This window comes from Columba livia, chromosome 6 (assembly GCF_036013475.1).
Source record: "Columba livia isolate bColLiv1 breed racing homer chromosome 6, bColLiv1.pat.W.v2, whole genome shotgun sequence".
NCBI classification, from domain to species: Eukaryota; Metazoa; Chordata; class Aves; order Columbiformes; family Columbidae; genus Columba; species Columba livia.
The window spans coordinates 27,675,567-27,700,601 of record NC_088607.1 but is presented as its reverse complement, the minus strand read 5'-3'; the positions used below and the strand labels follow the sequence as shown (position 1 = coordinate 27,700,601).

At 37.4% G+C, this 25,035-nt stretch overlaps 1 long non-coding RNA gene across 3 annotated transcripts in view; it reads left to right on the top strand.

Moving 5' to 3' along the window:
- Positions 1-25,035, top strand: part of LOC110366092 (uncharacterized) — a 221,194-nt gene that overhangs the window by 112,734 nt on the left and 83,425 nt on the right. The gene's annotated exons all lie outside the window — the stretch shown is intronic.

The window sequence follows — 25,035 nt, the reverse complement described above, 5'->3', positions numbered from 1 at the left end:
ATCTTAATCCTGATTAACTGGCACAAAATCCCCAAAGAAAACTAGGGAAATAAATAAATAACAACATAAGGGTGGAAGAGCTAAAATACGTATGCATTCTTGATTAGAAAACTGAATGTATGATAGCTTCACATTTACTTCAAATGCCTGTGGAGGTTAAATATCCATTAGGTGTTCTGCCTGTGTTTCCCTCTGCAGAGTACAGAATGATGCTTTTTTCTGTTCTGGTGTTATTGGCTAGGGACGGCCCTGTGAGAATGAGATATGAGCTCTTCAGATCTTTTTTCAGTGTTTGATTTAATTATATATATAATTCTGACTTTGCTGAAGGTACTAGGGATTTACTAGACTCATAATTCATAATGAAGCAGAACAGCAGCTCATATTCAAGAGCTTATGAAATGTTTCCTTAGGCTGATTGCAGGCAAAATCATACTTTGTTGGTTTGTGTGTGTTTTCTTCTGTGTTTTGTGTTTTTTCATTTGTTGTGGAGTTTTTTTTGGTCTTGCTTGTTTGTTTGCTTTTCCCCTGTAAATCTGAAGCACTACAGCAAGTTTTACCCTTAATTTGCCACATGTAATGCAACATAGTGGCATGAACCACATATACCTGTAGGCCATGGACTGCTGTAGAATGTTAAGGAGCTTTCTCCTTCAGCCTGTGAGTGAACAGCATGAAGAATATTCACAAAAGTGTTTAAGTTGCACTCCATGTGGACATCAATTCATTAGAAGTAGGTCTTTGGTGCCATTGAGTAGTGACCATGGAGAAGTGCATCATCAGGGATAATCATCTATGTCTATCCAGGGTTCCTCCAGGTCTCTTGGAAGTCAACCAGAATTGTACGTGAATTCTGGATTAGCTGTGTAGTAGACTTCAACTGAAAAACGGTTGGGTGGAAGCAGGAAAGGACTTTGTGCCATAGAGTGCATCTGCTGTAACAGGGACTGTGCTTCAGACACCCTGTGTGGTACTGGAGTTTGTCCCTTGAGATTCTGTACTGTTGAGAAGACTCAGTGTGGAGAGGTAAGGTAGGGACAGGTCTCAATGACAGAGGGTGTGACAAAACAATCAGACACATTTGTCTGAAGTCACAGACAGTGGTGGATGAAGCTGGGTATCTGTGGTGGTGGGATGGGAATAGAAAGGGATGTCCACGGGTGTCTGGAGCCAGGCCTGAAGGTGTGCTGAGAGCCTGGGGTGCTGACACCTAACCAAAAATGGGCAGAGGAACAACAGTGTAATAGAAGGATATTCATCCTTGGTTATGAAACTGAAGTTTGATTAATTATCTGGTGATGTACACTAGTATTTCATAAGAGTATTCTCCTAAACTTTAATAATTTCTTTAGTAAAATTGGTCTAACGACTTCCATGCTGGCACTTTCCCTTCCATCTTCTTGTTGTTGCAAGGGGGATGCTCAGTAACCACGTGAACTCTGTCTGCAGGTGTGAACCTGAGTTCCATGTTTTGAAGAGAACTTTGGTTAATTGAGCTCATTTGTTATTCTTGCGAGTATCACCTGGCAAAACAATAATGCATACATATATGTTTCTGACCACATAACTGGTCAGCCATTGTCCACTTACCCAGACATGTACTGACAGAGAAGAAATGAAGAAGACGGATATAATTAAAAGACAACAATAGGTTAAAGTGACTGCAATTGACATTCATGCATGTCCAGAGAACTACAGACTCAGTAGATTATTCTGTAGCACAGTTCATTATACCTTTCACATTGATATAAATGTCACTATATTGCCAACTCATGTTCCTATCGACAAGCTATGAATATTAATATAAAAATGAACATGAAAAGTGTTTTAAAAGTAGGAAGGACTCACTTAAAATCTATCTTTGTTTCTGTAGCCTAGTACTTTAAATCCCTGAGGGGATACTGTATTAGTTCTTTGCAAATTCCTTTCTCCATTGAAATTTGACCCAATGTGAGATGTTAAAGAAGAATACACTCAGTTTGTCCCTGGTTTGTCTGGGGGCTTGCTGCTATTGTTTTGACAATGAACATTTGTATCACGGGAGCAATATGGAGTAAATTTTAATTCCAATTACACTTGTACAGCTTGATATTACAAGAGCTGCATGTGTAAGACTCTTCCTCAAACATTTATTTATTATTTAGTAGCACCCGTAATTTTTGCCAAAGCACTAGCTGATGACAGGAATGTTATTTTCTGGAGGAGCTGGTTTACATCCTTCTTGGAAGCTGATAGTGAGGATGTGAGGATGCCACAATAGTCCTTAGGACCAGTTGCCAAAATAACTTGAAGTCTTTGCTCCAGAGATAATGAGCAGGTCAAGAATTAAATTTTAAGTCAGAAGTTGGCAGGGTTGCCTACAAAAACTTGTGGTGCAAGCACATTTGTCTGTAGCTGCCATAAAACCCAGGCTGCTGGGGGAAGCTGTGACATCTGTATCATTGCAGTGTTCAAAACCAGTTCAGGCAAACACAAGAACACAAGAGGGCATCCAGAAAAGAGAATGTACTTTTGCTCTCAATGTGGTTGCTGTGATTTTCTTTCTTTCCCATGTGCAAGACAGTCACTGAATATATTAATGGAATGAGATCAGAGCTGGTTCTTTTCCTTATCATTGAATGCCACAAAGTCACTTGACTGTAGAATCACATTTTGGATTGTTTAGTTTTATCTTTCAAGTAGCTGGGCACCTTCCAAGAAATTACTGAAATATCTGGAAACCAGTGATTTTCCTGAGTTCATCTGAAACAATATAAGCCATGTACTTATTCCTTGCTCTTCCTCATCCAAGTTATTGCTTCTCAATTTCATCCCTTCACACCTCTTGGTCTTTAGTTGGCAACAAAGAGAGAATAAAGAGGCTGAAGTTATCCTAAAGTCAAAATTTTGCACTTCAGTCTAGGTGCTGAGAAAAAACATGTTATTTTAGACTCCAGTAGCAAATTCCAAGCATTGGTCCTGCTATACCTTCTCTCACAAGCATTATTTTGAGGTCAAAGTAATGGAGTTAGAGTTTCAGAAAGTGGTATAGACTTGAAAGAAACTTTAACCTTCGCTGTTAAGGGCAAACCTTCTCCACTGATGATCTGCTAGATACAGAAATCATTGCTTTACTAAGTACAATTCCAGAGTGCAAAACCATCACTAAAGCTTTTTTGTTTGTTTTTGTTTTGTCATAGTGGGGTTTCGGTTGGTTGGTTGGTTCTTTTTGTTGTTGTTGTTTATTTAGGGGGTTTGTTTGTTAGTTTTTTGTCTGTCTTTTTTTGTTTTGTTTTTGTCAATAATAAGTTTGCAGCCTGACATATTGCATTTGATGTTAGAATTGAATTTATATTCAAGAATCTGAACTTACTCTATTTTTTTATATCCATAAAGCTATTAATATGATTTTTAAACTAGTGAAATAAATGGTATGAATTAGTGTTGCAGCTGAATAGATGGCTGTACACAGTTTCCATTGCCTGTAGGTAGAATTCTGTGTTTCTGCTTAGTTTTTAAATAAGAGGAATGGCATCGAGGGAGAACACAAGTGGACCATGTGAAAAAGAGAAATGACTTTTTGTCTGTAGATAAGTAAGCTGTAATATTAACTGGTGAAAGTACTTCACGATTGCTGGAGCTGACTGAAAAGCTGAATTTTTTTTTCTTACAAAACTGGTAAATTTTTAAAAGAATCTCAATTTTTTGAAAAGATGGACATTTTAAAAAAAATCACAGTTTAGAAAAAAAGGCACTACATTGGATCTGTTTCATTCCTGTACCACAATGCAGCTAAACCTATGTAATTTTTGGTTTTGCCTGCACTGTCTCTGAATACTCCAATGGCATGGATTTCTCAGTTGCCCCTGGCAACCTATTACAGTAGTGGTAGTAGTTGGTGGTGGTTTGGTTTCTGTGTTTTGTTTTGTTTTTCTGATGTCTCGTGCAATGCTTCATCAAGATACATTGACCATCTCTTTTTTGTCTTAAGTATGAATAAGGAGGGCTGACTACCCCCCTCTTTTTTTCTGCAGCAGCTTTTGAAGCAATTGTTGTCTGCCCACATGCCACCTTCATGAGGTGGGCAATCCATCCCTGAAAACATTTGCCTCTCAATATGTTGTCACATGAGAGGATGTTCAGAAAACAGGTGGATAGTCTTCCTGCAGAGTATTCAAGTGAACCTAATTCTGAAGGGCTGTATCAGCGAATCAATATTCCTGAGCATCAAGGAGATGATCTCAGGTTTCTAAAGCAATAGCCTTGTTATATGACATGCTCTACACGATTTTACATGGCTGCGGAGCCCTTTAAAACCTGTTTAGTAATATATTTGTAATTCTGTATTTTGATGCCTGAAAAAAATCCCCTTGGCTCAGTTGTTGTTTAAGGACTTGAGCCCTAGCTGTGTGTGGTTTTTTTGTTTGTTGTTGGGTTTTTGTTTGTTTGTTTGTTTTGTTTTTTCTTTTTCCCCCCACTGCAAATGTGTCTGTTTTGGTAAAACTTCTGAAATAGTTCATCCAGATGAATGAAATTTCACCTATAATGAATGACATATTCAGGTTCAGCCAGTATTTGTGGTTGACTCCTCTTGGAAACCAACTTCAGATTTATGCCTTAAGTTGAATGACAAAGAGACTGTCCCTGAGTCAGAGAAGTTGCAAAGTGTGTCATATCAGGTGTTCTTCCAGATTAATAAACTGTCTTCATTTTATATTGCCATAGAAACCAAATAAATTTGAAGTTTGAAAAAACCCCCAAAACCTCAATGATTTTGTAGCTGTCAAGGGAACAGATAGTTGAATAAGGGCCATTTATGTGGGTTCAGAAATTAATTGGATGGGTTTCCTCAACAGCACACTTCAGTTTCTTATTAGAGGCTGGCATGAGCAATTGTCTACTATTTCTTCAAATATGTTAAAAGTGCCCCTGTGGAAAGTGCACTCATGTTGAGGTGTACTCAAACTGATATTTGGGTAGTGCTAACTGTTTGAGAAACTTGGGGTAGCTGAAGTTGGGTGCCCAAAAACTGGAAAATGGACATCTCCTTTCCTTTTCATATAACAGTAATACAATCCTACACACAAAGACCTTTCTCTGAAATCTTAGTGCTGTCCCCAAAACATTGCAGAAGCACCTCTTTCAACCCCAGACAACATCTTGCGCTTTTTCATCTTTTTCAACTGACGCAGTGTGGGAAAATATTCAGAAGGAATTAAAACTGCCTTTTTTTTTATTTTTTAATGAAATCGGTTTGTTTGAATGACAGCAATGTAGTTATATTTTAGAATAAATTGATTAGAGCCTTGAAGTTCCAAATAATTGGTATCTGCTATTAGCAAAATATTTACGTATCTGTATCCCAGAAAAATATTTAATAATCTGTCATTTTCTTGTCTGCCCAATTGGTAAAGCTTAGAGAATGCAGCTTGTTTCACTGACCTGGCATTTGGTGCTTGCAGAGTTGGTACTTGGTGCAATACCAGTTCACTTCTGTAAGTGAAGGTGGTGACAGAGTCTTGACTGGCACAGTAGCTATTTTTGGCTCAATAGGTAATGAGAGGTTAAAAAGTGTGAAGGGTTTCAGCTACCTGGTTTTGATAGCCCATGCATCCCGGAAATTTAATTACATATTAATGACTGTTTTCTGTGCTATTAATGTTGTGAAATGGCCTGTGAGGGACATGGTCTCAATTAGCCCTTGCATTAGCTTTCTGTCATTAATTTGTGTCAGTATTGATGCTTTTAATAGCATGAGACTTGTGGAGAGTTTGAAGTAATCACACAGGGATGCATGATTTGCTGAAGTCTAGCCTCTGAGGTCACAGCAATAAATTACAACTGGGTTGTTTTTAAAAAAAAAAAATCCAGAAATAGGGCAACCAGTGGAAGGAGATATTCTATTTTTACAACACTAGGAATGTTTTAGAGCCAGCGATTATTTCTAAGTAAATTTTTCTTCTTTAATGATAAAGAAACTGTGACTTGTTTTTAGAATCTTAGGAAACTTCAACTCAGTTTTCTTGTCCACCCTTTGTTTCTTTTCTGTTGACTCTCTCTCTTCTAGAAGATTTCTTGCCTTCTGTCAGATAGCCAATCTGTTACCCAGCAGTGACACAATAGCCTAGTCACCATGGCATCACACACAAGGGTCAATGTTTTTAATGCAGGTAAAATTTAAAGGAAATCTTTTAGTGACGAATTATTCTATTCTTATCTGCTTCAAATCTCCTGATTTTGGAACAGGAAGCACAGGACTGTGAAAAGGATCTGCTTGATGTATGGGATATCGCAGAAGTAATTTCACATATTCATTAAACATTGATGTTTTTCAACCTTACTGAATAGATTTATTGATGTCACAATGATATAAAGTTTTTTGTTTCAGGGAAAAAGATTAGTTTGGCATGTTTTGCCCTGTTAAATTGTATCAAATTTACCCCTAAATCTATCTGTTTTCCCTTGAAGATTACATATTATTGAAGCCAGACTACACAGTTTGCAGTTTCTTAGCATGTTCTTTAATAGATACAGTTTACTATGTTTTTTCTTCTCTAACCATGCAATACCATACCAGATCAGTTAACATTCTTAGAAAACCCAGCTTATGCATTTACAATGTCACATATTTAATTCCTTTGCAATCTGAGCTGGAGGTAATCGAGTCCCCACTTACCCTCACGCTTCTTCTGAATTTTGTTTCCACATGAATGTGGACATTTCTATTTCAGTGCACAGATGCTTCAATTTCTGTTTTATCAGTACTGTATAGAAAAAAGGCAAAAGGTTTATTTGAACTTTCCTGGTCATCTTCCAAGCGCGTGACCACTATTTATTTCAATATAATTTCCAAATTTTAAGTAGCTTGACTTTCAACAATTCTTATCTCTAATACAGCAGTTTTGAAAATATATTTCATTCATCCCTACATTTTTCTGACATCAGAAGTATACCTTTCTTCCTTCTTGTCTGATGCAACTTGCTATTACAGAATGGTTGGGTTTGGAAGGGACCTCTGGAGATCTAGTCCAACCCATCTGCTAAAGCAGGTTCACTTAGAGTAGACTGTGCAGGAGTGTGTTGCTCCCCAGCCAGGACATTTTCCAGCCTAAGATTGCTCATTGCTCTTCTCCAAAGCCAGTGTAACAGAAGGCAAATAAATGTGTTGGCTACAACATCAATAAATATCTGTATTATCATTGTTAACTGCTTTTTTTTTTCCACCTGGAAAATTAGTCTTCCATAATAAAGCAAATCCTGGTTCTTTTTGTCTCTCTAGTAACAATGCAAAAATGTGTTATATTCAGTCCTGATGATGTGTAGTACTGTCCCAGTTTTCCTCCAGAACCACCTCTTTATAAGAGTTCCCTGAAGCTATATTATTTAAATTGAGTCTAGTTTATCCATACTGTGGTTTGTTAGCTCTATATCTGTCTGGTCCTTCAGAACTTATTTTCAGTCCTCTGCTTTTGGTGCCTTGTTCCTTGTTCTTGTGCGTGGTACTTCAGTGCGCCTTAGTCCCTTTCAGCACTCTGTTCTCACCAGTCATAATTCAGTCCGTATTGCTATGCATGGCCTAATATTGCATATGGACCCTTGATCTCTTTAATACCACATTTTACATCATACATATCTGAGATATTGCTGCCCTTGTATACATGTGTAATTCAGTAGTCATTTTACAAAGAAGGTATGCAGCATCACAGTTTAATTGCTGAAAAACATTTTGGTTTTGTCTGGATTATGTGAAATAACATTGCCTAAAATTTTAGAAGTGTTAATTATAAGTAACTCTCAAATCAGTACTAGATAACTGCTTTAACAAATAAAGAATTCATTTAATAAATTCTAGGAATATCAGTAGCAATTTAGGCCACTTATCAAGGAGAGCCACTCTTCCTTGACATCGAAGGATATGAGTAGAGAAAAAGGTTCATTTATTGATTTTAAAGCTACAGAGTTAGAAGGCGGTGAAAAAAAGTCTGTAGTGTGTTTTTTTGTTTGGCTGTTTTTTGGTTGTTCTTTGGTTGGGAGTTTTGTTTGTTTCTGGTATTTTTAGCAAAGGTGACTTTTGGCAAAGATCCAAGAAGTTCCTGTTATTGAAAAAAGTTAACAGTTAAAAAAAGTTTCACAGGACCTGAATGGACGTTCTTGTATACAAAAAAAAAAATTTTGATAAATCTTGAGGCAGTGGTTGTCCGGCTACTTCTTCACCTGAAAAAATGGAGTAAAATAAAAGGTTGATTTTTTTTTTTTCTACTGTTTGTATGAATTATGTGATATTTGTATAATTTTACACTCTTATTTTTCTATACTAATATTTATGTCACAATCATTTCATGTATTCATTCACTGCAAATTCACCGGTTCATTTCTAAGCTTGAATAAACTTGTATGTTAGGAAATAATTTATTTGCCAGATGCTCCTAAAATACCTTTTTAGCACAACATAAACGGATCAATAAATTGTTTAATTAAAATAATTAACTTTCTTCTATTTTTTATTTATGTGGTAATAAACTCTATCTGAAACTAGCAAATGAGAAAAAAAAATCAAAACAACTTATTTCTTCTTCACCTTGAGAGCTTTGTTAGGTGAAGAGAAATATTAATGTGGTAATGTGTGTCCATATATATAGTGTATCTTATTGCATTGTGTATCGTAGTTTTGTAAACGTCACTGGCCTGAGGTCTCACCTCATTCTGCCACAGTCTCAATTTCATCTAATAATTTACTATTCCGGTTTGACTTACCGTTTGGATTTTGACATAATTGGTTTTCCTGTAATTTCTCAGCTTATTTGCTGCTGTCACGATTAGGCTTTATTAGTACCTTACAGTAACCTGTAGAAATCACAGAAAGTGGACTGGTGAACATCAGATGTAAAAAGCACTGGAAGCACAGGAAGCCGGTTCCCTGCTGTGCCAGACTAGTGCTGTCTCTCTTCAGGGAATTTCACTTGCAAAACTGAGCTAAGCTCTATCAGCTGAATAACTAACATTTTTAGAAGGTTAATTTCTATGGTGTTATTATCTACTAAACCTAAACCATAAGTCCGTAATGTAAATAATGGATCAGCTAGTATATGTTTGCGTTAGAATTATAATATTAGCATTTATACAGGAAAATATATATTTTTCCCTTCTTCTGCATGTGAACGTGTATGCACACAAACAAATCTAATTCTGTATCAGAAAGGTGCTCAATAGAGAATCAGAGTTGACCTGGTTAGAATTCAGCAAAGTGGAGAAAGAGTCTTATAATGGGGGAATGTGGAAGAAAGCTTTTTTCTGTCTTTTGAATATTTTTTTCCTCTTAAACATGATATAATAATCAATGACTCTATCATAAATGTGAATAACAGCCAAAATGAATAATACATTATGCAATTAACTGTCTAAACCAAATGCAATGCAGCTATTTTTACTCTGATTCTATGAATCTTGTGGAAGGATTTCATGCTAGACTGTTACATAAACTAGTCAGAAATGGTTTGTAGTATCAGGGATATAATCATATATAATGAAGGAAAGGGAGAGAGATGTAAAGAGAGTGACAGTTTGATTACTAATGACAATTCTGAGTGTGCTCTTTCTCAGCCTCACCCAATTATGACATTTGGATGTCACTTTTAATTTTCGTAAATTTGAACTAGGAGAAATAGTAATGTTAGTCTTTCCAAATTCACAAAGACCAGATCTCTACATCTGTTAGACAAACCATGGCTGTTTCTTTCAGTTACCTTTCTAACTGAATTGTGGGTGAGATTTAAGTGCAACTGTATTCCTGTCAGGTGTATTCAGGTACTAGGTAGGAATATTTTCTCCTGACTGCTGAGTAGGTTTGCACCTATTTTTTTTTTTTCACTGCAGAAGCTGCAATCCACATTCTAATAAGTACGGTAAGATTTTGAAGTTTAAAAGAAATAATCTGAGTAACTTCACTAAAAGGAGAAACTTTGAGAGTTTTCTCTGATCGCGTGTTGACTTTGACATCAGCGGAACCTGAAATTTTAATATCCACGTGTAGGTTGTTGATATAATTTTAAATGTGTATCTTTTTATTAGTAACGATATAGCTGGTGCAGATAAAACACAACAAACAAAAATAATTCACTTTTCTTGGGTGTGCATCTGCCAGTTCTAATTCTGTCCTGTCCTTGTCCTTCATGCATTGTGGTGATCGTGCAAACACGAGAAAAATAATCTGAACATTGTATGTAGGACCAAAAGTAAATGCTGATAATTTATATAAGCCTTGCTAACTTAGAAGTGTAACCCAAACATCTGAATTGTCACTATTACGGTAACAGCATTGTATTTTCTTTCCAGAATAGTTTACTTCAGCCACAGTTCAAGTGGTAGAAGCATTCCCTCCTGCTATTCTGGTCAGGAGGAAACAATACCTAAAAGTCAGTGGTTTTAGTCCTTCTGTCCAGCACTCAGAGCTACCTGAGGATTCTTTCTGGCTGGTCAATCTGGACCTGTTTCCAGATGCCTGACTTTAGCCTGGATTGAATTCTGTTCTTGCCTTTCAAGAAGGTAATCCTTGCAGAATTTAATACCTCTTCCCCACATTTGTCCCACCACCTTCGTTTGTCCCATAATTGCAGCTGTGTCCAGAATACCAGGTACATGAATGAGTATAGCTTGTTCTTAACGGTGGTAATTAATGTTAGATTTGCAATATCTTTAATTTCACATATAATTCATAAATAGCAGTTACTAACTTGACCAGTCTACAGCTGAAAATGTATTGCTTTTCAAAGGGATAAGATCAGTTCTGAGCAAGTCTTTTAATTTCGTGGAGTGGACAGCAGATACTTGGGAGGATTGCTTTATATAAAAAGGTACACCCAGGAAACCCTTTGAAGGAAGCCAACTTTTATTAGCCATAGACAAAACATACAACTACTAAGAAGCCTGTATTAGCACCTCTCTTATAACTGCTACCAAAAATATCCAGACACAGAGCTACTGAAAACGTCTCAATTTGTAAGACTGGCTCATAGGAGTCCTAGTGAATTTTGTCTGTGTTACTGTCCCAGGGACAGACAGACAGAAGCGGAAACAGCATCAGTCGCCATGGTGGCAGCTCCAGCAACCTATTATACTTTTCTGTTTTGTGCTATCTCCGTGCTGCGGTACTCAACACGCTTGTGGGAATAAGACACACAGTGGCTGTGACCAATCTCCTTTATTAAGTAAATTTATTTAATAAAATAAATTAATTAAACATCTTGCATGGGTAATCTCTTTCAGTGTAAGCTTTTAGAGAATTTATTGCTTTTCTTTTTCATTGCTTTTCTTTAACTGATACTTTTGTTTCTTTGAATTCCAGAATCAGTCCATCTATATTAAACATTATTTCACAGTTTCTAGTCCGAAACTGCTATATTAAGAGGGGTTCTGAAGTTAGGAAGTATAAATCAAGAGAGATTCTGAAGTTTCTCCTGAGTTAAGGATTCATTTCTTTATCTCAGGGAAATGAGCCAAAAATACCCTTTACAAAGGATGTTTGATTTTTTTTTTTTTCCTCAAAAAAACAGGGAATATGGGCATGTTTTTCAGTGCAATAAATATTGCTCTCTATTTCTAAAAATAGGACCTGTACAAATTTAATATAGATGAAACTTCAAAATTAATTGATAAAAAGTTTACCAGTCTTAGCCTTCATTTACCCCATGTTGGCATGTTAATTTGCTGAGCCAACTCTTCCATATTTCAAAACATCAAAGAAACCTATTAGACCTCAAATCTGTGTTCTCTTCCCTGACTTCGTGGTTATCTTTGCAAAGATCTCAAATTCACCTGGTTTTATTTAACTTCTCAGTTAAATGTGATTTAATTTCTTCTGCAAATGCTGTTTGATTAGGAGGAGTCATTTGTTACCTATGTGAGTATTTCTAATAACTGATTAGCAAATTTGAGTGGGAGGTTTTTGTCCTTTCTTTCTGCTTCAGTACTTTTTTTCTGTTGGAACCAGAGGTTTCAAGAATCTCCATCACACAGTTGCTCTCTTGTTGTTTGCTTCTTGTCAACTTCCTGCTTGTTCAATTCATTTTTAATAATGTCAGCAAATAAAAACAGTTTTAGTTTGCTCATTTATCCATTTGATTTTGTTCCAAAATCTGTCTTACATTTGAAAGAATCTTTACTCCCTTATTGAAAGATCTTAATGGTCAACTACCTTTATTTATTTTTTTTTTTTTGCAACCACAGATATTGTCCACTTCATCAGCAAAACAGCATAAAATATCTGAACATGGTTGGCAATTGTTTATTTTTAAAATTGACCAAAATATTTAAAGACAATTTGATTTTTTTTTTCCCAAATGATAAAAAAAATATATAGAATGTTCTTGGCCTAATCTTGAAAAATCTTTACTGTCTTTTTTATATATTGCTCAGAATTGCTATTTGCGATAAATATTGCTGCTGTTCTTTTTGTTGTAAATTTTCAACTGCACAAAAATATTTACCCAAAAGAGTTCCCCAGATGTGGCATGCATCTTGGAGGTAACTGTATTAATTTGTCCCTTTATTTGGGTATTTCTTTTGCTGCACCTGCAGTCACTTTGTGAATTATGAAAAATATTGAGGCCAGTAATTAACATCAAAATCCTTTCTTCAAACTGAAAGGGCAATTAATATTTATAGAAAATTATATTTGGTATTTAGGAGATTAAGCATTCTACAGGCTGGAATATTAGTTCTACCAGTCATGCAGTTCAATAACTGACCCTTATTAGCTATTACTATTACATCAGTTTAAACATGAAAAGTGAAAACCTACTTTTATTAAAGTTATTGGCAAAGATCCCAGTGACCTTAGCAGAGCCAGGATTTAGACATAGAAAGGGCCTCTCAGAATTGTGTTCTGGTTTGGATGAAGAAAAACTTCACTTCTATTTCCACAAGAAAAGAACTGGCAATTCAATAGGTGAATGATTTTATAATGAATTTCTGCTTGTCTCTTTTTTTCCTGTGGATGTCTGAGCTGGATTAAATTTCTGAATCTTTACTTGTAGTGGTAGTAGTGGGTATGTAGGTCTTTACAAAATGAAATCTGGAACCCAACTAACCATCCTGTGAAAAACTTCCACTGTTCTGCCTTGACTGAGTCTGTATGACTTGATTTTGAAATCACTGCTTTTTAAAAGTGTGCTTGGACTACATTACCATTTGAGCTACCTAAATAGATATTTTCTTTGTGTGCCCATGTGGGAGAGAAAGTGCATTAGTGCATTTTTTCCATATCTGTAGTTATTGATATATCTAAATCTGGAAGAGAGGGAAGGAAACAAGTTGTTCAAAGTGTGACCTATGGGCACCTTTTTAAGTTATGTCTGTGCTGATAGAGACTGTAGCAAAAAGGATAATTCTAGACAATTTTCAGCAAGGTATAAAAAGCTGAAGATTTTTACAGCTCAGTTATAAACATATAGTTGATTTTTCTTTAGATTCTTTTTGGGATTAATACTATAGAAAAATGAGGAAGTGCATCAAGATAAGGTTTAATGATGAAGATTTTCTGCTTGTTCAGACACAGTAAAGAAGCTTTAAGCATTGAAGGTGTATTTACAAGTTCTCATTGTGCCATACTACACGTCAAAATGTCTGCACTTACATCTTTTGTGATAATATAGCATGCATAATATTTTCTTCCTGAGATGACTGTGTGTTTACTTGGTCTATTTACCACTGTTTAAACAATTGTACAATATATAGTACTAATAACAATTTTGACCAAGCAGGTATGAGTTAAGGTAATTATTATAATGGAATTTGCAGATTTCTCAGCTCTTGAGAACAGGGTGTCTCAATTATTATTTTTTAATTTTTTGTTTGTTTGTTTTTTGTTTGTTTTAGGAGCTGGGGTAGATATAATGACCTAGGAGAGCATTAGGATTTCTGTTTATCTATGAATTCATCAGGCTTCCCTATCTACCAACAGAAGCTACTAGGAGCAGTTCACTATCAGCTAGTTAATTGGAAATAATAGAGGTAGATACAGAATAAATGTATTTAAAAGTCCCATACATATGTTTTAATAAAATTATATTTTAAATTACTTTGAAGCCCGAAACTTCTTAGTTGATATTACATCAAATTAATATTGTAAGAAAGTTGTTATAACACAGGAATCTTAAGTGCAACTTTCTTATCAGTAAATGCTACATCTGGGGTGGGTGTGATTTAAGCTGACCATAAGTCTTTATTTTTTTTTATTTAAAAAGTAGAAAGATAATCTCACTGTAAATATAACTGAAGATGTTCCTAAAACATGGCAGTAAATTTTCATCTTTGCTCTGACAGCTTGATTCATCAGTAGGGTTGGAAAGAGAAGTGGTTGTCTAGCAACACTAACATCTTTATTTCTTGTTTGGTAGTACTAACGTAGCAGCATCTGCACGTAATGGGGACACATAGTGTGGAGCTTTCTCTTATGGCTCCATTTATGAAGCAAAATGCATTTTCAGTGGTAGGCAAGAAACTATATATCACATTTGTTTTAAAAAGCTTATGTAATTTTAATATAACCTAGTAACGTACCTATACGGTAGACTTAAAAGGAAATTTTAAAAGGTGTATTCCTCAGAAGTAATTTCTGACTGCAGTTTGAATAATTCAAAATCACAAATTACAGTAGGTATAATTTGAATTTATTTGTGTATCACTCAAAAACATAAGGTATTTTCAGCTCTTTTTTCTTTCTCACTTTTTTTTTTTTAAGTGACAACTAGAGTTATATGATGATATTTTCTGCTGAATTAAAATTCTTTGCATTTCTTATCCTCACTAGACTGAGGTTTCTAGCAACCAAATTTATTTAAAACAGAGGAACAGTAGGTTGAAAACATAAGAGAGATGATGACTGAACTTGGGAAATGGATGATTTCAAGGTATTAAGTGTAAACAAAAGACAAATTCTAAAATGTGAAAAAGGTTCAGAGCATGATAAGAAAAGTGAAAGATGGTGCATCAAAGGAGAACTAAGCAGATGCAGTCAAAACCTAAGTGGAAGCAACAAGAAGTAGAGGAGGCCTGGAAATAACAATGCAGTTCTGAATTGGATTCAGATGTGAATTCAGGTGTGGAAGATGTAGTTAATGTGGTTTTGAGTGACTAAGTTAATAGCTCATTGCTGTTATGTTCACAAAGGGCAAACATCAGTGAAATACTATTAGTAAAGCTGTTCAAAAATACAGTGGTTCTCTTTGTTAATTTGTATTTTTTTATTTGTATAGTAAAACATTTTAGCTCCCAGGATAGAGGTGAGTTTTTTTCAGAGATAGTGGAGTAATAGTGAAGTTTTCTTTAACTTGAGTATTTCTAAATCAATATATTTCATTTTGATGTATAGAATCTTGAAATGGGGGGAGGGAGGAAGAAAAAAAAAAGACCTGGGATGCTGGATTTGATTAGAAGTTCTCCTGGCTTTCCTGCTTCTGACAGCAACCTGTGAAGGTAAGAAACATTACACATATAGAAATATCTGCCTTTAGTATATCTTTCTTGCTTCTGGAAAGTAGTTTTGGAACAACTCAAATCAGAGGCTGCATGTGAATAGTTGTTTTTATGGGCACTGTTGGACATGTTTTCCATTAATTCCTCTCCTTCCATTTTGGATCAGTTTATACTTTGGGTCTTGGTGCTATCTGAACAGGGAGCTTCAAAATATTCTTGTTTTGAACTTTTTTCTGCATGTTTTAGCCAGCTGCCTTATAACAACACTGATTTGCCTATGTATCTCGTATAATGAGAAATAGTAAATATTCATTTCCCACTCACTTTCTCTGTATTCATGATTTTATAGCTTTCTGTGATAGTTCTTCCCAGTCATTAATTCCTTGAAAAATGCCTCTCTTGGGAGGCAGGCACAGTGCCATGAAGCCAAGGATAGCTGCCTGCTTCACCCCAGAAAGTAGGGCATGGTGTGGATATCCATTTACACTGGGTCCAGAGAACAGATGGCCAAGAAATATGCCTGTGGGGAGCCTTCAAAAAGTGGAAATTACAACCTGAGCCATTACTTATTCCATATATGGTGACCAAGATAATCAGAAACACTTTATACCTCATTAAGAGGACTTGTTACTTGCAATCCATAATATTATGAGAATTCTTGAAGTACTGCAAGGTTTTTAATAACTCTTACAAGAAAAGGAAATCTCTCTTCTTTTTGAAGAAAACATTGGCATTCATTGGTTTTTCTCAGATATTGCATTTAAGTCTCCCAGAAATTTTTGTAAATCTTACGCAAATATTATTTGCTCTGGATAGATTTTTCAAACCATATTATTTTAGAATATTCTCTCCAAGATAGATGTGTAAATGCAGTGGATTCTCATCCGAAGCTTAGAAAGTCAATGTCATATATCTTATACTTTGAGAGTGTACATCCGATTATCACAGAAAACTACTAAGTGTGAGCATGACTGAAACATCGAAACATTGGAGTGTAATATCATAAAGGTTTAAATTGAGCACCCTTGGTACATTTAATTACATGTCCGATGAAGGCTTCATGGAATACTTATCTTTCCTATTTTACTATCAGTTGATTAAAGATTTAACAGAGTAGTTACATGTAGTTGTACTGTATTTCCACTGTTTGCTGGGGTCAATAGCGATATGCGTGGCACTAATCTGTTGTAAGTAATCTTGTCACAGGGTTCAGATTACACTGTGTATATAGCTGCTTTCTCTCATCTCTGGGTGGGCTAAACAGACATTGATCTGATACTTCATCTTTTGGAGACAGAAAAATATTGAGGTCCTGCTTGCATATGATTATTGAGAAAGTTATCATGTTTGGACATAGAATCAGGGACACTTTCTACTAGACCAGGTTGCTCAAAGCCCCATCCAGCCTGACCTTGAACACTGCCAGGGATGGGGTATCCACAGTTTCTCTCAGCAGCCCGTCACAGTGCCTCATCACGCTCGTGGGGAAGAATTTCCTCCTTCTGCCTAATCTAAATCTATCTTCTTTCAGTTTAAAACCATTGTGCCTTGTCCTATCACTACATGCTCTTGTAAGAAGTTCCTCTACAGCTTTCTTGTAGGTTGCCTATTTTCTCTAGAGATCATATGGCTTTTTTTTTTTTTTTTTCCTTCCCTTCTATCATCTTACCATCTCACAGTCTTCTTTCCCTTGCCTTTGGGTGTTTAAGTTTGTGCTGGTTAGAACTAGGACTTCATTTGTCACTATATGAGTCTTGTGGCTCTTTGAATGAAAGCATGCTTTTCAGTTGCTGCTAATGCACTTTTCACACATTCAGATCATTGGGTTGTTTTGTCATATAGAGCATTTTGCAAGTTTTTTTTCCATGTTTCAGCTTATGCTTAAGGAAGTTGGAGTTTGCAAGATTCTAGGTTAGAGCAAATAATAGTTTAACTGGTGTAGTTTCAGCGAAGTTTATCATATTAATCTCTGAGGAGACAATTTGATTTATTCTTCTGAGCACTTCCCTGACTCTGGAATCATCACTGCACATTAAGGCTACTGTGAACAGTCACATTTAAGCTAACACCTATCCCATATGATCCAGAGAACCATAATAATTGATATATCACAGAACAGTTGCAACAGCTCACTTCAAATCAGTAAGCTCTGCTAGATATGTTGATACCACTATAGGGTGCCTTGTTGCCAGAATTTTCTCCAGACTAGTTTTAAACTTTCCATATGCTGAGAATCATGTTGTTCCTCCTGTAAGACCATTCATTCCACAGTGTTGCTCTTAGTGCCTCACTGAGTAACAGTCTAGGGCTCAGTATTTAAAACTTGCACTAAAACAGCAAAAAGTGCTTTTTCAAATACATAGCAGATAAAACTAACACCAGAGGCAATGTAGGCCCACAGATGCATGGGGTGGGTGCCCTGGTGACAGAAGACACAGAGAAGGCAGAGTTACTGAATGCCTTCTTTGTCTCTGTCTACTCTGCCGGAGGCTGTCCTGGGGAGCCCTGTATCCCTGAGACCCCGGATGAAGCCAGGTCAATGGAGGAGTTTGCTTTAGTCGATGAGAACTGGGTTATGGAGCAATTAAGTAGTCTGGACATCCATAAATCCATGGGTCCAGATGAGATGCACTCACGGGTGCTGAGGGAGCTGGCTGAAGTCGTTGCTGGACCGCTCTCCATCATCTTTGCCAAGTCTTGGGAAACGGAAGAGGTGCCCGAGGATTGGAGGAAAGCAAATGTCACTCCAGTCTTCAAAAAGGGCAAGAAGGAGGACCGGGTAATTATAGACCGGTCAGCCTCACCTCCGTCCCTGGGAAAGTGATGGAACTGCTTGTCCTTGGTGCCATCTCAAGGTATATCAGGGATAAGAGGGTTATTAGGGGCAGTCAGCATGGCTTTACTAAGGGTAAGTCATGCTTGACCAACCTCATAGCCTTTTATGAGAATGTAACAAGGTGGATGGATGATGGCAGAGTGGTGGATGTGGTCTACCTTGACTTCAGCAAAGTGACACAGTCTCCCATAGCACCCTAGTTGCTAAGTTGAGCAGGTGTGGTCTGGACAATAGAGTAGTGAGCTGGATTGCAAACTGGCTTAAGGAGAGAAGCCAGAGAGTGGTAGTCAATGGTGTGGAGTCTAGTTGGAGGCCAGTATCTAGTGGAGTGCCTCAGGGGTCAGTACTGGGGCCAATATTATCCAATATATTCATTAACGATTTGGACGAGGGAATAGAGTGTACTATCAGCAAGTTTGCTGATGACACTAAGCTGGGAGGAGTGGCTGACACACCAGAAGGCTGTGCTGCCATCCAGCGAGACCTGGACAGGCTGGAGAGTTGGGAGGGAATAACCTGATGAAATTTAACAAGGGAAAGTGTAGAGTCTTGCATCTGGGCAGAAACAACCCCAGGTTCCAGTGTAGGCTGGGGAATGACCTATTAGAAAGCAGTGTAGGGGAAAGGGATGTGGAGGTCCTGGTGGACAACAGGATGACCATGAGCCAGCCCTGTGCCCTTGTGGCCAGGAAGGCCAATGGCATCCTGGGGTGTATTAGAAGGGGGGTGGTTAGTAGATCGAGAGAGGTTCTCCTTCCCCTCTACTCTGCCCTGGTGAGACCCCATCTGCTGGAGTATCGTGTCCAGTTCTGGGCCCCTCAGTTCAAGAAGGACAGGGAAGTGCTGGAGAGAGTCCAGCATAGGGCAACAAAGATGATTAAGGCAGTAGAGCATCTCCCGTATGAAGAAAGGCTGAGGGAGCTGGGTCTCTTTAGTTTGGAGAAGAGGAGACTAAGGGGGGACCTTATTAATGTCTATAAGTATATAAAAGGTGAGTGCCAGGCTCTTCTCAGTGGCAAACAATGATAGGACAAGGGGTAATGGGATCAAGCTGGAACACAGGAGGTTCTACTTAAATTTGAGAAGAAACTTCTTCTCCGTGAGGGTGACAGAACACTGGAACAGGCTTCCCAGGGAGGTTGTGGAGTCTCCTTCCCTGGAGACATTCAAAACCCACCTGGACATTTTCCTGTGTGACCCCATCTAGGTGTTCCTGCTCTGACAGGGGGATTGGACTAGATGATCTTCTGAGGTCCCTTCCAGTCCCAAACGTACTGTGAACTCAATTCCACATGCCAGCATACTGCAGACATAGGCTTACGTAATTCATCTCATATTTTCATTGTTAATACCTTTTCAGGTATTTGCAGACTGTTGTCTTCCCATCTGTCTCCATTTTCAGCTAGCCTGATTAATAAATATTTAATTATACAAATTTTCCATCATAAATCTCAGTTCTTCCATGCTCTAATCTGTTCTGCTGGTCTTTTCTTAACTCACTGCAATTTGTCAGCCTTACAGCTAACATTATGTCCTGCACTGAATTAATTCTTTATAGTGTGCTCACACTAAAAACTGTCCAAGGATCAAGCCATTATTGTTTCTGCAGTCCCTGATACATTGTCTTCTTGAATTTTAGTCTGTGTTGGTTTTAGGGATTCCTGCAACATGGGAGTATCTATCATCCATGCATCTCTTTTGTTGTTACTATTTCCTAGATTCCTTCCACTCTGTGAATAGCCAGCCACACGCTGATTTCAATCTCCCTAGGTGTTTTTTATGATCATTTTTCTAAATTGAAATCTGTGCTGTCACTTTCTGCCCACAAATGCCTCTGGAGCTGTCACTAACATTTCTCAACTCTGACTGATGTTCACAACTTTTTCTGATTTAGTATTGTCTGCAAGTTGCACAAGTGCATTATAAAGATATTAAAAGAAAGACAGAGCTCATTAGGGTATTCTGGAAGACATCTTTTCCAAAACTAAATGTGTTCTCATCAACCATCCTGTCTGTTGTCTCCAGAGAATATCATACTTTGCCATATCAGAAATCAAAGCTCATGCTTAAGAACAGTGATAATCTTAAATCTCCACTTTCTAATTGGTATACTTTTTAGTAGTCTTCCCTAGACTTTAAAGTACTAAGTTGGATAAATATGTGCTGTATATAAGAAAACCTGGCAAAAGATTTGCCTCATTGCAAAAATAAGGCTAGAAGTCAGCTTATTTAAAGGCAGTTTGTTTATTTAAATGTGAGAATTCTTCAGCAGGAAAAGATGAATCCTCCTAAGTTCTCCACACTCAGAAAACTATAATATGTTGTCCTTAGACATGTTTTGGAGAATTGCAGTACTCCTTTGTGCTATTACTGTACAGTTCTAGTAATTTGGCTAGATTTCCCTGGCTGTCCTCCCAGGTGTCATGGGAAAATGAAATAGAAAATGAGAGATTGTGAGACTTCTCAGCTTGGTGCTTTGAGTGAGAGTACAGTACATGGCAGGTGAAAGTCAACTGATTTATCAGGAGCTGTGTTCACAAATTTAGCAGGATGGCTGTGTCTGCTGTGGTGATCCATAATTTACTGCAAAGGAACCATTTGGATACATTAGGTGCCCCCACTGACAAGATCCTGTAGATGTGACAAATACAAGCTGATTACTGGCTCTTTGGACTGGACAATGAGCACTGCTGTCTGGAGAGGATTATAGTAACAATGCTGAGGAATAATAGTAAGGAACAAAAAGATCAGCCTTGCCACCCCACCTGACATTTCCCTGCCTGTTCCAAGTCAGTGGGTTTGAGTTCCCCTGAGGGCAGCTGCACACACTTTTGTTAGGAAAGCGAGGTATGTCAACAAGCACATGGCACTGTAAGATTCTCCCAGTGCTAAATCTCTCACCTGCTTACCAATTTGCCACATGGCTCAATGATATTTGGAAAAGGTGAGAGAGAAGCCACAGGCCTGCAGAGCGGCTGCTCTAACACGGACACATGGTAACACAGCGAGGAAGTTGGCATAATCAAATGAATTACCATAGGCCCCTGCAAGGAATCCAAGATGATGGAAAGGATCCAGACTTAGGGACAGAGGCAGCTGTGAACAAGCGCTTCCAATTGCGTCATTAAAGACACCAACTGTGAGTCCAAGAGCAAAAGGATAATTGTTAGAGGATTTTTCTTGATATCTACAAAAAGCAGCCTGAGTCCCCTAGGTTCCTGCTTACATGCTTTACTGCCAGGGTAAGTGAAAGGTATATGGATACACAAATAAAATTGTGTCTTTTAATATGCAGTATCTGTTACATAAAACTTCAAATTTATTATCCACCAGTAAAAGAAATCACAAATTAAGAAAATTATGTTCCAGTGTGGAATTCCAGAAGCTGAATTAAAATCAAATAGAGTGGAAAACTGAAAAAACAGAGACTCTCTTTTGTGAGCCTTCAGGATCCCCTTCTCCTAGAAGACAATCTTGGTCTTTAATTGTTTCCTTACTGTTTTTTGTTTCTTTGGGTTCTCCTGCTGCCTTCTCTACCTTTACAAGGTCGTTTTTAACAAAGAGCAAGCATGAAGCCAATGGAACAGCTTGTGCAGTTATTGCTACTGAGGCACTTTAATTCTTGGACTTTCCCCCTTTCCTGGGGCAGCCATTTGAGAGATAGGTCTCCCACCAGGTACACAAAATGCTCTTCCAAACAAATGGGAGCTAATTGCTATAATTTTGCTTCTGATCCTCTGGGCCTGGGAACCAACAGTGGACTGTAAGATGGATGACTTGAACAACCACAGTACTGTTGGCAGTTTGCTTTGATATGTGCAGGAACTAGGAACAAGCTTAATAAAAGTAGAAATGTTTATGAAGTCTAATTTCTTTAGTTTTAGCTGAAATATTGTTTAAGCTTATGCCATAAAGGTAGCTAAATAAGGAAGCAGATGTATGAAAATATTCCTACAGCTTGAAATCAGTCCACTGTGGTTTAAGATAGTGGATCTGCTTTTCATAAATGTGTTCCTGGCTCTGAATGAGACATTTGCTGTAAGTGGAAGAGGAGTGTTGTTCTCATTGGTCTCAGTTTTTTAAGTATGTTCTAAGCTTGTTAACTCTTTGGAGTTCATTTACTGCCACAGGTTTCTGTCACAGCTTTTTGTCAAAATACAACAATGGCTTTGTTAGACCACTGCCATACTGCTTTGGGAAAGAATAGTTGTAGCCTTAAACAGTCTTAGCACCAAAAGGTCTTATTGTGTTTGGAATCTTGAAAGTGTTGTGGGTTTTTCTAGGACTGCTATTTATTAATTATTGTTTAACAGTCTGCGAGTATATCTATGAAGGTTGAGGCTGCAATTAGCAGTCTGAAAGAAATTACAGACATAAAACATGAAATTCTCTGTTCATACTCTGGACTAAAAAGATAGAGTGAAAAGTTTTAGTAAAATGATTTATGATTTAAGCTAACAAGATTAGCTCAGACTCCTTATGAAATTTGTCTTGTTTTCAGTGTTACAGTAGGTTGGATCTAATGAACAGGTAAACATGATATATTTCAGTATAGTTTTAAAAAGCTAAATTTATCTCCCAAAGTTTTTTGAACTCTAAACCTCTGGTGCATTATCTCAGAGAAGGGATCTTATCTCTATTTAGAATTAGAGAAATCAGCTCGTACTGTAAAACACAACGTTAACTTTTAACTTGGACTTCCAATGAAAACTCTGCAACTATTCAGAGAGAGAAAATGACCTACTATGAAACAGTTATTGATTGACGTGAACCAATTCTTCTTGCCTTCCATACTGATTGGAGGAGTTCTGTCGATGTATGCAGGAAAGAAAGAAGACTACACTGTATGAGATTTATTCACTAAGTAAATTTTCAGTTCCTTGGAGTTGGCAGAAATATCAGACTAACAAGTCACCTTCTTTCCAGGTCCTTTTCTAATACCACTTTTAGCATTGACTTAGTTTGTTTACACAGTCCACACAGAAAATAGAGATGTAAAAACTAAACAGCCCTTGTCTCCTCCTCAGTAATCTTGGGATTTTTTGGCCATTTCAAAAGTTTTCATAGAACAGTCCCAATAGTTCTGCAGAGAGATTTACATAAGGCTTAAAAAGGTGTAACTGGGGAAAAAAAAAAAAAGTTATTCCTTTCCTTCTCCCTCCCTCAATTTTCTTTTGTTCTGTTAGTAGTTTCCCCCAAATCTCATCCTTTTAAAGAAGCTAATTACTGCTCTTCCTTGGCATGCATTAGCATTATGCTGTTGTCAGTCTGTCAGGTGCACTTAGTCAGGGCTTAATAGGCTTGCAGTGAGCTACAATTAAACTCTGGAATTAACATTTAAAGAGTGTATACATGACTTCCTCTTCCCTTCCTCCCCCGCAGCAGTTTGCTTAAAGATGCAAGCAGTTTTCTAGTTTGCTTTAATTGTTATATGAGGAAAGTATTGAAGAAAACTATGAGGTTGACTTGAAATAAAAAAAAATGAGTTATACTTTTTGTAGCTTTTGGTAAGTATTACAGCGCTATTTTTCAAAAGAAAAATCATAGCAATTTAAAACCGTGCGGTGAAATGCAACCCTTGTTGCAATCATACTAACAAATGTCACCAATTAAGAGAAGGAGAAGTTGCTGCTTTGCACTAAAGCAGTTTTGTTTTTGTTTTCCACTAAATCCTGAGCAGAGCGAGAGACTCCCTGACCTGCTAAGCAGAGGAGACTTGCACGTGCCTGACCTACTGCTTGCTCTGTAGCACCCATGATCATCTTCAGTTTGCTATCTGCAGATGTCAGCACTTCCCATGGACACTCAGAAACTAGAAAAGAAAAAGACACCACATGAACTTTCAAAAAGTTAAGGCAGACATAGAATGTTTGTATGGGTTTAGAAACTCTTCGTGCAGATGAGGAGACGCTTCCTCCCCAGTCAGGGAGGGAACGTTAGAGTTGCATCAGTCAACCCAAACCAGGTCCTCTTGGCATTCACTTAAACCAGTTGTGTTTCCTCAGCTGACTGACAACTCTTTCATAAGACCTGTAGACTCAAGAAAGCCCTGTACACTCCTGCCTGTGTTGCAGAAGTCACCCGTCGGCTGGAAGAACTTTTGGCCTTAAATTATAGATGCTGTGAATGCTGCACAGAGTGCTGGTGGGAAGCCTTTTAGTAACAGATACAGCTGTCTGAGTTTTGAGGATTTAAAATCCTCAATGGTGAAAAATTAAAATTAAAATTATTTTAAACCTGTGTTAATGCTCCACTAGCTACCAAGTTTTACTACAGCTGAGGATTTGCCCTAGAGTATGCAGGTTTTCTTCTCAGTTTAGGCTTTGTACATAAAAGAGGAATCTTTTGCCTATCTTGTATATGATGACTTTGCAAATTAGTTCTGAAATATTTCTCAGATATCCCTGCTTTTCAAACGAATCACACAAGTTTGAGCCTCCCCACTTGGCCAGCTTATTGCTACATTGTATGTTGTCATTTATTTGTTAATTATTAATATCTGTATTGTCTTGCTGTAAGCCAATTGTGACTCCATAATTTTACTTGTGGAAATTAAGGGCAGCAGTGCCTCAGCTGGACAATTTTCAGAGAAGTTTTGTGTCACAAAAGCCATGTGGATCTACAGTCTTTAGGTGACCCAGGTCCAAAAAGTCTCCCTTTTTTCCATGTGCAGAGATTATATCTGCTCTGTCCTAAATTTCCTTTTAATTAAGAAGCCATTCATCTCTTTATCTTATTACATGTGAGGC